This window comes from Carassius auratus, chromosome 15, assembly GCF_003368295.1.
Source record: "Carassius auratus strain Wakin chromosome 15, ASM336829v1, whole genome shotgun sequence".
Classification (NCBI taxonomy): Eukaryota; Metazoa; Chordata; class Actinopteri; order Cypriniformes; family Cyprinidae; genus Carassius; species Carassius auratus.
In genome coordinates, this window is record NC_039257.1 from 23,486,574 (window position 1) to 23,490,688 (window position 4,115).

Sequence of the window (4,115 nt, forward strand, 5' to 3'; positions counted from 1 at the left end):
TTTTTTTTGTTGACCCAACATTGATTTATTTTCATTTAAAGACTAAGACCCTGAGAAAAAAGATTTCCACTGATGAAATATTCAGATGCTAGTTTTCAACTTTCAGTTTAATGTTAAGTTGGAAGTACTGTATGAAAAATTGGAAATATGTATGTTATTAAAAACATTAAGTTCATATTAGCCTGCACTGCAAAACCGACAAGTAACTTAACTGAAACCGTTTGAGTAAACAGATTGCCTCGATTTAAACCATGTAAGTTTTAAAACTTTGTAATTAAGTGATTAACTAAGTGCCAATTGAGCATAAGTGATGAACAGCTGGTGTTAACAAACATAATTACAGAAGAAATAACAACACAAGAACTACTACAATTGACTTCAGAAAGTCTTAGATGAAATCAACTGAAATAAAATACATTAAATCTGATTAAACAACCCCACAAACAGCATCACCAGCTCCACTTATTATAACCAGACTGACTTTATTTCTGTCAGACATCTTATCGAGATCTTATCGAGAATTAATTAAGGTTTAGATGTTGAATTATTGTTTCATTTGAAGTAACCATGTTAGAGATCAGTGTTTACTTTAATTGGGCTCTTGACCTTTGATTTCTGTCTTAGTTTACTTTTTTCTGGTTGTTGCAACCATGTGTTTTTTGGAACATGTTTGTTATAATTCAAAAACCCCAAAGAAAAGATTATCAGTTATTGGTTGTTCAAAAGCATGTTGGTGATGACAATAAGTCTGGCGGATTGAAAACCATTCAAAGAGCTGGTGGTTCTGTCATAATGAGTCAATATAAATAACTTCTCAAACACTCTATACACATACATCTTTTTTTCTACGGCAGCAATTAGTCACACACAGACATCAATAATCAGAATATGAACCTCAACAATGGTGACAAAAAACATGCTGCAATGCATGCTGAGTAGTATTGTAATACAAAACTCATTCATGGCTCCCAGCATTTGCTGCTGCATTTTTTTTTCACTATTGTTCATTGTTCAGTTCATATGCTGATTATTGATGTCTGTGTGTGACTAATTGACACCATTGAAGACCAAACTGTTTGGAAAGTTCTTTATATTAATGGATTATAACAAACACTAGCTCTTAAATTCAGTTTTACTATAATCAATCCAACTAATTGCACAACACCTATTTCATCAGATATTAGACTCCAAACAGTTCAATAATTGATGATTATTATGACCAATATACAGTATAACAACCAACACCTCTAGGTACAGGTTAAGTAAAAAATTGTTAGCCTGAAGGCACGGTAAGCTGCTTTGGATAAAAGTAGCTTTTTTGTGTGTAACACCTGATGATATTTTTTTTTCTGGGCTTTTGAGTTACAACAAATGTTTTAGAAACATATGGTCACAGCAGCCAAAAGAAAAAAACTAAAGCAGAACTCAAGGGTCAAGAGCCCAACTAAAGCAAACACTGATCTCTAAAATGTTTACTTCAAATGAAACAATAAATAAACATCTAAACCATGTGAAAACCTATGTAAAGTGAATTCTCAATAAGATGTTCTGTAGACGTCTGACATAAATAAAGTCAGTCTTTTTATTAATAAGTGGAGCTGGTGATGCTGTTTGTGGGGTTGTTTAATCAGATCTTGAGAGATTTCATGTATTTTATTTCAGTTGATTTCATCTAAGGCTGTGTCTGAAGTCAGTTGTAGTACAGGTCCTTCTAAAAAAATAGCATATTGTGAAAAAGTTCATTATTTTCCATAATGTAATGATAAAAATTAAACTTTCATGTATTTTAGATTCATTGCACACCAACTGAAATATTTCAGGTCTTTTATTGTTTTAATACTGATGATTTTGGCATACAGCTCATGAAAACCCAAAATTCTTATCTCAAAAAATTAGCATATTTCATCCAACCAATAAAAGAAAAGTGTTTTTAATACAAAAAAGTCAACCTTCAAATAATTATGTTCAGTTATGCACTCAATACTTGGTCGGGAATCCTTTTGCAGAAATGACTGCTTCAATGCGGCGTGGCATGGAGGCAATCAGCCTGTGGCACTGCTGAGGTGTTATGGAGGCCCAGGATGCTTCGATAGCGGCCTTAAGCTCATCCAGAGTGTTGGGTCTTGCGTCTCTCAACTTTCTCTTCACAATATCCCACAGATTCTCTATGGGGTTCAGGTCAGGAGAGTTGGCAGGCCAATTGAGCACAGTAATACCATGGTCAGTAAACCATTTACCAGTGGTTTTGGCACTGTGAGCAGGTGCCAGGTCGTGCTGAAAAACGAAATCTTCATCTCCATAAAGCTTTTCAGCAGATGAAAGCATGAAGTGCTCCAAAATCTCCTGATAGCTAGCTGCATTGACCCTGCCCTTGATAAAACACAGTGGACCAACACCAGCAGCTGACTTGGCACCCCAGACCATCACTGACTGTGGGTAATTGACACTGGACTTCAGGCATTTTGGCATTTCCTTCTCCCCAGTCTTCCTCCAGACTCTGGCACCTTGATTTCCGAATGACATGCAAAATTTGCTTTCATCCAAAAAAAGTACTTTGGACCACTGAGCAACAGTCCAGTGCTGCTTCTCTGTAGCCCATTTCCTGCACATGCCTGTGCACGGTGGCTCTGGATGTTTCTACTCCAGACTCAGTCCACTGCTTCCGCAGGTCCCCCAAGGTCTGGAATCGGTCCTTCTCCACAATCTTCCTCAGGGTCCGGTCACCTCTTCCCGTTGTGCAGCGTTTTTTTGCCACACTTTTTCCTTCCCACAGACTTCCCACTGAGGTGCCTTGATACAGCACTCTGGGAACAGCCTATTCATTCAGAAATTTATTTTTGTGTCTTACCTTCTCGCTTGAGGGTGTCAATGATGGCCTTCTGGACAGCAGTCAGGTCGGCAGTCTTACCCATGATTGCGGTTTTGAGTATTGAACCAGGCTGGGAGTTTTTAAAAGCCTCGGGAATCTTTTGCAGGTGTTTAGAGTTAATTAGTTGATTCAGATGATTAGGTTAATAGCTCGTTTAGAGAACCTTTTCATGATATGCTAATTTTTTGAGAAAGGAATTTTGGGTTTTCATGAGCTGTATGCCAAAATCATCAGTATTATAACAATAAAAGATCAGTATTATAACAATAAAAGTTGGTGTGCAATGAATCTAAAATATATGAAAGTTTAATTTTTATCATTACATTATGGAAAATAATGAACTTTTTCACAATATGCAAATTTTTTGAGAAGGACCTGTAGTTCTTGTGTTTCTCTTTTCTTTAGCAATTATGTTTAACAGCAGCTGTTCATCACTAATTCACAATTATCGCTCAGTTAATCACTTTATTACTTAATTGCAATGTATAGCTTCTTTTTCTGAACTCAGCTGAATTAAGTTCAGAGTACTCATAACTGTTAGTTTTAAAACTTAAATGGTTTAAGGGAATCGGTTGCCTCCAACGGTTTGAGTTAACATAACTTGTCAGGTTTAGTGAGGCTGTGACTGAAGTCAGTTGTAGTTCCTTTCTTTTCTTCAGTGATTCTGTTTGTTAACAGCAGCTGTTCATAACTAATGCTCAATTATAACTCAATTAATCACTTAATTACTTACTTGCAATGTATATCTTCTTTCAGTGAACCCTAACTGAGGCCCTGTCCACACAGAGACGCGTTTCTGTGAATACGCACAAATTTTTTATCGGATAGGCGTTCCGTCCACACGGATCCGGCGTTTTCATAAGTTGAAACCGCTATTTTTTGAAACCGGGTCCCAGAGTGGATAAATTTGAAAACGCCGTCTTTGCGTTTTCGTCTGGACGGCTAATCCATATATTTTCAGCCCTCGTCTCCCCCCAGTCAGACACCTCTACGTCACGTAACAGCAACAAAAACATGAACAAACACTGAACGATTGTCTTTTTATTAACTAACATTAACACAGATTAATAAATGTATTGTTCCAGGTTCGTTTGTGTACCACGCGCAAGGTTTATGAGCATAGTACAAGTCTTCTTCTCTGTTTTTAGTGTATCTCTGTGGCAGAATTACAGGACCACATACTGGTCTGGCATGTATACTACATCATTATGCAGTTTCGTGTGGATGTGGATATTTCTTGAGACGA